General features: G+C 37.7%; 1 protein-coding gene across 2 annotated transcripts in view; it reads left to right on the top strand.

The window, feature by feature from the left end:
* The first annotated feature begins 416 nt into the window (after nt 1–416).
* The window catches only part of LOC135485905 (uncharacterized), a 124,065-nt gene continuing 109,935 nt past the window's right edge, over nt 417–14,546 (top strand). Inside the window, exon 1 of one of the 2 annotated variants that reach the window (XM_064768278.1) lies at nt 417–440. The gene's annotated coding sequence lies outside the window, so the exon portion shown is untranslated. Of the gene's footprint in view, nt 441–13,956; nt 14,238–14,546 lie in introns of those variants that run through there. The other variant, XM_064768277.1, reaches the window with a different exon arrangement.

Below are 14,546 nucleotides of genomic sequence, written 5' to 3'. Positions count from 1 at the left end.
ATGTGCTGAAAAGACAATCACATGTTACTGTTGTTCCGATTTTTGTGATATGATTGCCATAACTCACTGTCCTTAACCCTCTTGATGTATGAACACATCACACAACAATACAAAAATATGTGTAATTGTACTGTAACTACAAGGATAAACTGACTACACGTGTAGTTGCTGAATCTGCAAGGAAGAACACAGTACACGTGTTGTTTATGTTACTGCTCTGTGAACAAGTTTGGCTGGATTACTCAATAACCAAAAAAAAAAACTACTGTGTTTCGAAGATGCTGAAGAGGTCAAAGATTATATCACAAAGGCTTAATGAGGAGCCAAAGAGGCGAACATTGACCCTGCATTGACTGTTGGCATCTTATTTCTCTGCAGGTGAAAGGGGATAGAACTCAAGAGGTCAAGGATCCAAGTCTTCTTTCATTGCTGATTGTAAGGTAAGAAAAGCTTTTTTCTTGAAAGGATTGGTTCATTTCAACTGCAAATATGTCGTTGCCTGGCTGGTGTGACAGGGATTGAAGACCCGGTTGTAGTAACCAGGGATTCTATTGTATGATCATAATCTCAGAGCGTGATCTCACAAGCTATAAACCCCTAAACAATTAACAGGGCCAGGATTCTCCAGCAACAACATTAACTGTCACACCGGCAAGACAACTACTTGATGGTAGTACAATGATACCACTCTGCATATGACATTCATGTTATATCATAAGGCTGTGACCTATGGATACATAACATTTTACCCACTTAATATCAAAAAGAGGGTCAGCCGAAATTCCAAATAAAGCATATACCAATTAATTGAAATAGCAAACCACAAATTGACTTTTTGTGACAATATATTATGATCACTTTAAAACAATTTCGTAGTTCTCATCAGGCAATAGATTTAGATTAAACTTCTCAACAGATTGAATAAACGAACTTCCAATCCTTTCATCTATCTTGGACTTACTGACATACATGTGTTTTAAAAGCTTTCAATAAATTGCCTCATTAGTTTCCAAGTCTGTTCCAAATTGCATCCATTATTGTAAACTATTCATAAATGACATACTTGACCAACAAAACTCCTTGTTTTTCAACACGTTAATGATAGTCCGAAATGGTTATCGAACAATGCCAGATTTTATAATCTGGCAACATGGGCCAAGAAGGGTGCCTTGCCTGACTTTGCTAAAATTCTACCAACTGGCAACATAGAAGGCTACAATGTTTCTTATTTTTGGAGCAAATCAATGATCCATTCAGATCATGAAGGTGACCGCGAAATACTTCATCTTCTTTTAGCAGAACCTACGACAATTGAGATGATTACAACTGTTTTTGATGTTGATGAGCTCGACACCATTTTATAGTAGATTCAAAGTAAAACATATTTCAATGGGAAAGCTCTATCATTTCAAACAAGGAAACATCTTATTCACTTATACTAAGCAGTTCAGCTTTAAATCGAATCCTTTATTGATTATCAAGAAGACTTTTTTCACAAAAGGACTGCGGAAGAGCAGGTAGAATTGATATGAGACTCAAATAGTCTAAGTTTAATCAGGCATCCATGTCTCAAAGTGTCTGGACCTCTCTGCATTGATCCACCCATTGAAATAAGTTTCTATATCAAAATATATTCAAAGGCATGTAAAGTTTCCTGTAGGTGGTGGGCGGAGGCTTCTGTTCCCCTGGGCGAGCATTATCTTTCGGACAAAGCAGATGAGTCTAATTAACACGTAGATTTCTCCGTCAGGAGCAAGATTACTATCCGGTACTTCCTCTTCGAGGATTCAAGGTGTGAACTCTTGATAAAAACGCCTCGAAACAGTATTCATTAATTTACTCTCCTTTCATATCTGGATGAATGGAAAGATCTGGTGAACTTCTCTGACGCTGTGTGATGAACAGTTTCATTTTAATGTCCGCAGACAATCGATACCTGCCCACGAGATCCTGACACCGGGGTGTCTACTTTAAACAATATCATGTGTAACTTGAAAGATGGTATTAAGAAACTATAATATGCACAATTATCTCACCTAGAGTGATACATGGAAACAGGTTCTACCATGTCCATACAGCCAGTACTGATGTCGAAACACAAAAAAACTACATCAACTTGATAGTCGAATTGACTTAGCACATTTGCACTAGCTTGTCGAAGTTTAAAAGTCAAGAATCATCCATATCAGGCATGAATAACAAAACTTCTCTGTTAGCTTAATATCTCACAATTTGTTGCATTTTCAACTGAAATCAATAACTTGCTTTCAGAGAGAATGCACCAGTACACTCAACGGCAGTCACAGATTTCAATTAGAATTCACAAGGGAGATTCTCAATGATTCTTGATTTGCATTTTCACAATCGCAATTGTCAAGTGCCGACTCAGCGAAATCTGAGAAACACAATAAACAGTATTAAAGCACTTTTTAGTCCATCTTGAGATGTCTGTTGTTTGTCATGGTTCGTTTCTGTTTTTGTTGTAATATTTCATGTTTTCATGAGAATTACTTGAAATGCGTTATGTTTTCTTTCAAAATCCAATATATTTATGAGTCAGATTGTTATTGGATGTTGACTTCGCAAATTTGCTTTGAAAAGTCGGAGTCTGAGTTTTTATCTGACAGCAGAGCTTCTTTTAAGAGTTGATTATTTCAAAAACTTGTCTGCTTTATTGTATTGGATGTCTGAAAAGCTGGTCGTCCTCAATTAGGCCTGTGGTATCGATTGACTGCGCGAGTGCCCCGTTGGCCATTATTAGCTAAACCAACACTATGGGGTGGTTTGTAATAGAGGTAGTAGATAACCAGAAACCACTGTAGCATTTTATGCTTCAACCCCTGATAGGAAGTTGCAAGTTCCAAACATAAATTCTCAAACGCCAAACCATCTTCATGTCGGAACAGATATAACGTTATCAAATATGATATCCTCAGATTTATCCCAAGCATTCTGATTCACAAATACCTTTTGTAAAAGTATGCAACAAAACAAACTTGCGGTATGGATGAAGATCCAGGGTCAATCAGTGCAGTCTTTGATATGCAAAGATTTCTCAGCATGTGGAATTCTTCGGTGTCTAAAACGAATTTGCATGACAGGAAGCAGTAAGATGAGAAAGAAGAAATGCAGTCATCAGCTACGTCAATTGGATTGGAATATCAAAATTGCAATAATTTGGAGATTTTTGCACTTTCCCAAGTCGCAACTCCAACACCCAGCAAATCGCAAGTAGCGATTCTTTCACAAGTGCACTCTACCAATCATCATCTTGAATCACTTGAGAAACAACAATAACAATTTAAGATGCTGTTTCGGAAAATCGATGCTGCTCCATTCATTGTATACTAATTAAAGCATGAATTGACAAGTGACATGCTTTTGTAACGAGTTTGGATTATCTTGAGAACCATTTGGTAATTTCTTTTTTGACTCTATCACTAGAATTTGAGGCAAAGATGATCCAATCTTTGTGTTTCTAATATCGTGTTTTGCATGTTGTATGTGTTCATGCCATATGCTGGTCATCTTTACAAGATAATTCATCACTACATCCAAGCTTACAGAAATAGAGAGGGTTTGAGACCCACAGCTTCTACTGATCATGTACTCGGTCATTATCCAAATGGGATTTAAAATCAACTGCATGACCTGGATATTTCGTATATCGAAGTATTCTATTATTAAAACTTTTCACACGTCTTTCATCAACAACTCGTAGTAAAATTGCCACCAAGTTGTATATTACAAACCTCTTCTCAAACACTTGTATCAAATGATGACAGTTCAAAACCAAACTATTGGACTATCATTCATAGTTTTTACTTTAGGCAGTTTTTTGCCACTCGAGCATTACTACAACTTGGTGAAATTAACTTCTTGCTGTCATCTTGAGTTTCATTCAGCTTCTTCGTCCATGCAAATATTAAACAGGGGTCACGCCGTACTATCGTGAGATCCAAAATTAGGACATGAGATTCTTGTAACTTTTTATAAGAAAAACTTTAGTCTTCATGCAATTAAAAGAAAGCACTGAACTGATAAAGAAAATTCTTTAACTTCTTAAGTACAGTCCTCATAACGATGAAAGAGAAAGAATTTGCCTACTTGTAGTAAAATGAAATGGCAATTACATGTTATTTCAAGTGCAAATTTATAACTAGAGTATGCAATATTCATTTTGTGCTTAATGAAACACATACTGGAGCTTTGATGTTTTTTATGAAATGCTGTTTTTGTGAAAGTCTGCAATTTTCGAAAACGAATAGCTAATAACGTTCTAGTTGAAGCTGAGCTCCCATCTTCAAAACGGTCAGCAAGGGCGTTACATAACCCAGGCCAAAGACGACAGATACGGGTTACCTTTACTGGTACCTTTATTTTCCATACTCGTAACCATCAAAGGGCAACTCCCTTACATGCAAGATTCACTTTGAAAGGGGGATCATGGGTAACAGCTAGGGGTCAAACTGATGTCCAGTTGCCTCAATTGCGTACGCTTAGGATAGTGAGAACTATTAACTCATTCATACAATATCTCTTATATAACCTAAACAATGCTGATATACTCTGATATAGCAGAGACACTTTATGTGACTTTGTGAAACTTAGTCAGCCCCACCTAGCTCTTGTCTATAGTCTCCTTTTAATAACTGGACATTGCTACTTCAGAATCAAGTTACTAGTATTAGAGAGCAACACATACCTGACCGCCAATGGTGCACCGAGCTACCCCTCCTCTTTGTGTAATAAGTAATTTAAGTACAGTAATTGTGAAAGTGCCATTTTATTTAACTAGCTTAATTAGGACACACAGAAAACAACCTGAATTTCATTAAGAGATAAATAAAAACTTCATCTCAGTGGGTGCAGTGAGCGCATCAGTTAAATTCACTCACTGATTTCAAACAGAAGTCGTATTGTAACCTCATGTACCGGTTAACAAATCGAGACCTCTTCCAAAATGGGTTTACCTGATTGAAAATGCAACAGCAACAACACGTTAAGAAAATATTTCAAGGTAGTGTTTCCTTATTTCTTCAGCATACTATGGAACTCATATCTCAACTTAAAAAAATATTTCTGGTTTACAATGGTTGAACATTCTTTCGAACGGTGGTGTTTTGTTGATAGATTTTCTTGTTGTGGTGGTTATCTTTCGAAACGACAAACATGATGAACTACAGTTACAGCCCTGCATTTTATTGTCAAAGCATCAAAATTCAGTCAGCGACCCTGAACTTTTTTAAAAGATCATTACATTCTTCCCACCGGAGCCAGAAATACACGCACCTGGACCACAATGTGCCTGAAGATAAAGGTATTGAAACATAAAGGTCCAGAGATGTTCTTTACCAAAAGATGATAGCATTGATTTTCAATCCCACACATCCATCTGCATCTGCAGCCTGTTGGACCCCATTAAATTGCCACCCAAGAAAACTGAAAGTAACCCCAATTGTCCCCATTATCAAGCTATTAGCAGTGGGAGTACAAGACCTTTAACATCATCTGCTTGAATAGCCAAGTGATCCAAGGGACCGCAACGAACTTTACATTTGTGTACCCTAGTCCATGTAGCAAGTTCAGCAAGATTTGGCCAACATTACCTGATATGGACCCAAAACTTGTTTCACTTCAAGTAGGCCAACATTAACGTACACTATCGTTACCAAACAACTGCAAATTATGACAAGGCGACCTGGATGTACCTCTACATGATGTCCTTAACCTTGTCAATGCACACAAAGCGATTTCCGATAACCAATTGAAATAAAGAAATGACAGCCACAACAGACTGAATGAATATTCCATAGAATTTAACACAAATTCTTCCGGCAACTGACCTCACTTAGCTGCACTAACATGCGCCAAATACTCATTTAAAAAAATCACGGGCCAGCTGACGGAGTTCCAATTCTAGTTCTAAGATACCCGGGGTCAACAAGTACAGAATATAACGTATCATCTGTACGTGTTTATCTTAATAATTTCATTGCACCTCAATGTATCTAATGTATCTTGCAGACATTCCGAGCTAAGTTTTCTGATTCAACTATTCTATGATAAACACATTGGACATCCAATTCACCTGCTAGCAATTTTTCACAGAACTTTGATGACCTGTAGACAAGTAAAACTTTCCCATCAAATTAACCCCTCAAAGCTGAATCCTAAAATTTTACTAGCTATAGTCTTTTCCATTTCTTACAAAGGCCCCGATCTTACAATCTGATCAAATCATTACCCCTCTATTAGACACTCCATTGTCTCAAAACATACGGACGCATTTCTTTATCTCTATACATGAGCAGCAGTGTATGATACACGTGACTGTTTGGAAAACGTTTTCATCTGTACACATAATAATGTCCACTTGGCTTATCGAGAAATGGACTTGGAGCAATTGAAAATAACGACAAGAAATTTGCTTTTAATATTCAATAATGTACTTGCTAATAGGTATGAACTCAAAAAGTCGGGCCTCATTCTCAATAATTAAGAAAAAAGTTGGCCATTAAATAGCGTTAGGCACAAGCCTCCTAGGGCGAGACCTTAAAACCAATTGATTTGCAAGGTGCGTGATCTTGGTGGTCTATAAAGACTAGCGGTTTTACAAGCATTTGTGTTGACTTGGGTTGTTCTGACCAACGCCTATAATCAAAGTGAAGAGCTGAAGACAGCTGAAGAAATTCTCAACTATACTTTTGCCGCTGAGAAGACAAAAAAATGAGAAGATTGCAGAGACAATCCTTGGTGTTGATTGTTGCCTTAAAATCAATGGAAACGGTGTATTATGTTGAATAATTCAGTGTCGGTGTAATGACCTCCCATGATCGAGAAGACGGGCAAGAAATTCAAATTCACACCAACGCCATGACAGGATACAACAAGGCCAGGAAGACTACCATACAATGAAAGGATACTACATACAGATGGATAATTCGGTTTTTGGTCAAGTTGAAGTGAAATCTCCATGGAATATGATTTCAGCTGCACTTGGAGCATGATTTGTGAACTGATTGTATGTACAAATGCACTAGTGAACAAGTAAACAGTATAGGGAAATCACTCTGGGAAATGTAGTAATGACATCTTACGAAACATGGTGAATAATCCATGGAGTTGACACCAGTGAAGGAATCGAATGAATTGATGATGTTACCAACAATACTTTACGACATCGATCAAGCCACTTTGTACATCATACCCAGGACAGATAGAACGATAGACGATAGAACATATTTTCATTAACGGCTATTGTAGGCTAACATGGAAAAATATATTTCTAATCAATGATTATTTTTCATTTTACTATTCGTGCTAATTACCGATTGCAGTAGATGATCAAGCAATTGCCCGAATGCCAATTCTGGAGTTGTCTTTAAAACTCCACAATCATACTTTTTTTAAAATCAAAAGTATCCTGATAACATTTTTCTCAAATCTGTTGGAGTTCTCTTTGTAAGACGACCAAATTTCTTCTTCAGCAACTCAGCCGACACACCCACCCCCACACTCGCATACACACCAACACTTCAAGCAGACTTAGAAAACACTGCAACTAGCTTCAGGGAATCGCCTGTGTTCGTCACAGTGGCAGCACCTACAAGCAAGTTGCTATCAGAAACCAAGCCAAGATAGTTAGAAACATAGAAGTCACATTCTGCAAGTCCTGCAGAATCAAATGCACTCAGTCAGTGCATGCATCTCTATTTTCGATATTGTTAGTTATGACAATACACCATTGGACTACTGCACAGGAATCAATCAGAAAATGCATTTCACCAAAGATCAAAAGGTTACCAAGGTAATTAGCAAAATTTGTCCTTTTCAGGATTTAGCTTTGACTTTCCGATCCAACTTGCTGAGGTGTCAACATCATAACTTTCACTTCTTGTTTCGTTAGTGATACTGGTTAGTTGTTTTGTCGCTTTTATTCCCTGCGGTCTATTGTTTATCATTTGCCAACTGTTTGTTACAAATTGTCGGCTTTGATTTCTGCCCAATTAGCTGATGGATGATTTTTCCAAGTTGACATTAGAACAAACAGTGTGACATCAATACCTCGCAGGGCTTATTTGCTCTTGAAATGGGATGCCTTTATGTTTGCTTCTCTATAAGTGTAACATGCAATAGTTTGATTATGGATTAATATCGTTATTCTCAGTATGTCCTCAAAGGTGCCATTAGATCCCAAATTATATGTCTTTATTGTTATTTTGGTTCAACCAAATGGGCCTCTCATGCAGGCATGTTGGTACCATTTTCTTCAAGTAATAATTCAATTACCATGATAATGAGTGTATGGTTTCTCGCCTTACCCCAAAAAGAGAATTGGGTGTCCATGCATCCCCAACGATCATTAACATACTGGAGACACATACAAAAGGGCCCCCTAAATAACAGTAGTATGTCAGGACAAAAAGGAACAACTTTGAAACATGATCATATCCATAGCAAATAGCAATGGCATTATCATCTCCTGTCATAACATTCTCATCCTCACGAATTCATTCAAAAACTTTCATTGTCACCAGACTGATATCAAACTGTATCTCATTCAAACAAATTCTTGACTCAATTTATAAGAAAACATTTCATCAGCAGCTGCATCCTGTGTACTGTTTTCTTTAGGGTAGTTAAGGTCGCCCAGAAGCTATGTGACGGCCTCCCAGAGGTGGGTTATGGTATCCTTAAATCAACATCCTCCAGTCAGGACACACCTTTGGGAAACGTATAATAGCAACGACAGTTGATTTTAAATCTAGCCTTTAACCCTGAAACATCACAGCAAGCAGATGAAGAAAACTTAAATTTGTATCAAGGTAGCTTTAGTTTTGAAGATTTGCTAAATGGATATCCGGTAGGAGGAAACATCAATGCCATCCCCTTAAGATTTCCCAGAAGATACGGAACTCGTTGCACCCCTGCACTGGCTTCCTCCTGGTTCCAATAAATTGAATTTTGAGCATTCAACTTTGAATTCCTTCATTCCTCGATATACGTCTCTTCCCATTTGAATGAAAGCTGTCGCTTCAATATTGAACCTTTAATCTTTAGAGTCAATTCTGAAATTGCCTGTATCATAAAGATTATGGGTCATCCAAACATCAAGTGATTATAAACATAGCCATTATATTCCCTTTGTGTCCAGCATAAAATTCCTTATTATAGAAATAGATGTTTATGATAGGGCCTTCCTGCTTAATTACTACAAAATCAAACATAAAATTCATATTAACCGACCGAGCCCATGGGAGAGGCACGGACGCCACCATGAAAAATCAACTCAATTGTCATAAACTCACAATTATAAATATTTGGATCAAATTATATCAAAATATATTATAATGATCTCTTTCCTCATTATCAGTTACAGAATTACAAAGATGAGTTTATTTGACCCGGGCATGGACCAGCATTTAGGCGACATTTGAAACAATGGGTTATTTGAAATGTCACACTGCAAATATTGATAATGATTCATGTTTTGATAGAGTCAGGTTTGCTAAAGGAAGTTGTCGTGACATGGTCTAATCAGGTCTGGTCAAGCGATTACTTTCCACCAGGTTATTAGACAAAGGGGCTGCAGCCCATCCAGGCCATGCAGGTCTGTTTGTTGGCATTCACAACAAACAGTATTTGCCCTCTTCATATTACTGTAATGTTGAACTGGTAATGGTATGACAGCAGTCCCATCGTTTCCTTTATATTTTAAGGTAAGGTACGGGCCTCTTCTCAGTGATATGACTCACTGTTGACACCAGAAGAAAGAACCTTTTTTCTTGACTGCTCATAGTAGGGCATTACTTTTTTATAGAGCCACTTTTCAGCGTAATCCGTATAATTTTTTTCAAAAGCATAGAATGGAATTCATTAAGACAAGCGATAATGAGCCATGCATGTACATGAAAACGCTTTTTACCTTGTTGCCTGATGTCTGCTGTTTTACTGCTTTCCTTATAGCCATCTAAGAACTAGATCAAAATTACCCTAAAAAAGACAACTTGTCAGACTAATAAGGGACACAGATCGGTCAACATGAAATTCGCCCTGCTTTGCCTTAATTGTTCTAAGTGAGATATGAATCACCTCATCATGTATACATATGTTTGAGCAGGGTCTCAGGACACACTGGTCAAGCACGCACGTTCAGCAGCTCATCAATTTATCCTATGAAAATCTCAAATACAGATTGACCCAAGCCAATTTTATTTGTGTGTACTCATAATTAACGTCTAGGTTAAGCACGCATATGTTCATAACTGTCGCCTTGATTCTTTGTCAATAATAGATGATTTGAAACTTTCATGACTGACATGATAAAACACACAAGAGTCAGAATTTGACCGATTGACCAATGTGACAATTCCATGTTTGTTATCAGTTCAGTCAATGCTTTCTCTTTTGTAATCAACTAGTGATATTAACATACAAATGTCTGACAAAGATCTATATCACCAATTCAGGTTTTTTCATTACAAACAAATAGGCCTACATTTGAATTATGATTGTACAGTGTGATGTGGTCCAGATTTTACCAAAGGGCATCATATTGGAGGGGGAATACTTCATTTAAGGCCAAGCCATTACCTTCACGACTAACTTTCAAAGCTGACCAAATTTTATAATTCATTTCCATTTGCCAGTGAAAGGATACCAAATAGCCCATTTTGCACTAATCAATATCTAGGACTGGACAGGCAAATACCAAAGGGCCACCTTTAACTGGATAAAGAGACAGCAACAATGTTAAGGTGACCATCTTGGGCGGATGATTAAGTTGTGGTCAGACTGATTGCCTCGTAGGCGAGAGTGACCGGAATGGCTTCAACAGATGGTGAAATGGCCATTTTCATACTGTGGTGTTTGAATATAAAGTAGGGTGAAGCCAGGTCCTGCTTATAGCTAACTGCCCTTACCGGAATAATAGTGGAATGTCTTTTTTCATACTAGGATATTCATGAAAATCTGGTCAACCTTCCTACAAAAGTGTACACTGTATGCAGAGACACAGGGAAATGCAGTTAACGGGCAAAAGACTGTCTAGACTAGACTATAAATGATATTACAGTTTGACATAATGAGATAGCATAAGGATGTCCCCAATGTCCTACTTTGTCTGTTGATCACGCACATGATCATAAAACTGGTAGTCCAGACAAGCTGCTGGAGAGAAACAACTCAAGACGACTATGATTTACTATTTATGTTATCTCATGTCATTGCTATCACCTGAATTCATATTTGAACGACACAATTTAAGATTTAAAAAAAAGAACACTTCCAGCAAAGCATTACGTTCGCCAATGCCTAGGAAAAAAGAAACAAAGATGCAACCTTATGATGTAATCTGTCCAATGCCTGCCCGAACATTGATTCCATGCAAATGTACCTGCCATTTTAGTCAAGCTTTTTATCAGGCAAGAAGCTTTTTGTTGTGTCCACATAGTAGAACCCTCTGATATGAAGAATACCACTGACCAATATGTCCATGTAGCTGGCCGGCCACTATTGATCCGCGAGGTGAAGTGGCGATACTCGCCATGCAATGTGTCTTACACATCTCACATTTCTTGACACGATAAGAGCGTACTTGGTAAGCCAAAATAGGGTAGTGCTGACATGAGTAGGAGCGTTTACACAGCTAGAGCTCAAAGTGGCAATAGGTGTCAGTGTCATTGTTTGACTTCAAGGGTCTGAAGTATAGAACATGCTCATCAAATTTCAGTCATGACCTTCTCTTGGACACATTGACAAATCAATGTGGTGGTCATTAGGTGTTCAACATTTCTAATGTTTGATCATATTCATCAAAAATTCTTTGGCTAATGCAGTGTTTTTTCAATCTCAAAAGATATGTTCAAATCAGGAGCAACTGAAACGTTGTTGTAGAATTCCAACATGTCAGCCAATTTTCCAAAAGCCAACTGCGTCCTTGTAGATCCGAATTGCTCAAACAGCCAAACACAAACAGAACATTTCCATATCCATCTTTCAAATCATGAAATATGAAATACACATATCGCTCCGTATATTACTTAGTTAATCCAATTGATTTGGGACTTCCCGGGCTATAGAACATAATAGAAATGTATATGTCCAATTCCTTAAGGAATATATGAAGAAAATCATTTTATGCCTTGTATAATAGAAAGTATTAGATGTAGATATGCGAATGTCAGTTTTATTATAAAACTAGATGTGAATTGATGAGAGCGCTGGGAAGCTAAGACATTTTCCTCCCAGGGCCAGAGTTAGATTAACACAGGGTTAGATATAGAAAGAGGCTATTACCAAGTAGAATGTGAATATCTTACAGACGAAAAGGGCAATTTAGGTCTTTCTTTCCATTTTCACAGCCAATTTCTTGAAATTTCCCCATAATATGCTGATCTGTTTCTTGGGTGTGTGGTTTCGCTCTGGGCTGGAGTGTCAGAATGAAGAGGAGAACTCTAGACATATTAACTCAGTTTTCTTTATTCTCGCTACTGCACATCCATAGCCGAGTAGACCATATTACCTCGTTGGTACTCCTAGCATAGACTGGAGAAGTGCGTCATTGCCGGAGTCAACTCAATGAAAGGGGCCAATTTCATAAGGGGGAAGTCCTTGGTAATCAGTTGCGTGAAAAATCTTTTGTTCCTGGTATACAATTTTACCTTTTTCGTCTTTGAAGTTGAAAGAAATATCATACTTCTAACAGAGATGTTACCTTCTTCTTCCTGGTGGCATTCACGTTTGTGAGAAAATTACCTGACCCAAAATTCTCTAATCAAGAAAGTTAGCATGCCTCTCCCTGACAGAATCATCTTACCAAGATCCTGATTACTCACATCTAAATTCAACTCAGTATCATGAACTTATTCCTCCAGACGGTCCTCACAAAATTATCAGAATTCATTTGAGCAAGCCTCCTAAATAAGCGTCTTACAATTCCCCGCGTTCCCTATTAATCTAGCGCCTAAACTTAATCTTATAAGACCAGAATGCGACATCACGCTTGCCGTCCACGTATGGAGCTAGTGGTTTCTATTCCCGGTGGAGAGACTGGCCATGCTAGCTGAGGGGTGAAGATGTGACCCAAGGTCACTGCTACTTCAATGCCTTTCCAATAACATATATTGCCTTTGATTTCCAATGGAGTTGATGTTGGACGTGTCATTATTACCTTCGTTATGACTAAAGTCAGTTCTAAAGCAACTGACAATTTCAACTTCATTGTGTGTGTTTTTAAATGAAGAGTTAATAAAAATAAAACGTATCACGGTTGCACAAAAGTGTTACACAAAATGGTAAAAAGAACAAATTGCTTTAAAAAAGAGACGAGAATAGAAAAGTGCCATCCCCCAAAAAAATCACAACCACAAAAAAATCCACCCGAACAGTGAGTCTCGTGCTGTAAGTGTCACCTTTATTCATCCTTACCCAACCAGAAATAATTTTCCCCAACATCGCAATATTTGCTCACAATTTAAATGCTGCCACCATTTGAATGGCCAGAAAATCAAACCAAGGAGTCCCACTCAAAATATGACTATAACGATATTCCGTCTTAGCTCCGCCCCCGACTCCTGTTGTATCATTTTAGAGAATTCATTTGATCGTGATCAAACTCTCGCTCGTGGCCATAGGACAAGAACGACAGGCTTAAATTGAGACAAAACATCTCTGAGAACACACACATACAGCCAACGCTACCTGGCTGCCTGCCTTGAGATGACATTACAAGCCGAGAGCGCAATTGTATCATTCTGTAGTCGCTGCAGCGTGAATGTGGCTACACAAGACGAGTATGTTTGACTAGTTTTGTTAGGAAGTGTGCGGCTGACATCCAACGACACTCGACACAACGGGCGGGTTAGCCAAGGCGTTTTGAGGAGTTGGACCACAGCGTTTTTCACATACATATGTGTAATCAAATAATTTGCATAATCTGAGCGTGAGTGACAGGTGACGTTGGAATGATGCGGCTGCCTGGCCAGCTACTCTTAAGCATCTTTGCCGTCGCTTAAATCTCTTCAGCAAAGATGTAAAATTTCATTCCGGTCATCGTGGGAAACAAAAACAACTTTACTGTGCTATTTTCCAAGGAGCTTCTTGCTAATTCCGTGAATATATAATTTTTTTCTTCACAGACGATTGGATAAGATTTGAAAGAAGCATTATTATATTGACTGGATTCAAGTACAGGGTTGGAAGTAAACCTAAACTTGGATACTGCTCTTTTCAAGGTAAGATTATTTTCAGATTTTTTGCATGTCTTTTTCAAACAATAACTGAGGATCTTGAAAGATTTTTAATATTTCCTAGTGCATCATCACTTTTATAAAATCTGTGAGGAAGAAGACATTTTTTTCTTAGAATTAAAAATAAATTGAAATTTTGAAATTTGTGTTTTTTTTAGCTAGTTTTGAACACTGCCATTGCTTTTAGATACGCCAATACCCAGGAAACAAAAAAATTAATCTGTCAAAAAAAATTTCAAAAAATTGAATTCTTGAAGAACTGAAATTTATCCAAAAAATCAATATATAAGACAA

Source organism: Lineus longissimus, chromosome 4 (genome assembly GCF_910592395.1).
Source record: "Lineus longissimus chromosome 4, tnLinLong1.2, whole genome shotgun sequence".
Taxonomy (NCBI): domain Eukaryota; kingdom Metazoa; phylum Nemertea; class Pilidiophora; order Heteronemertea; family Lineidae; genus Lineus; species Lineus longissimus.
This window is presented reverse-complemented; position numbering and strand designations above follow the sequence as displayed.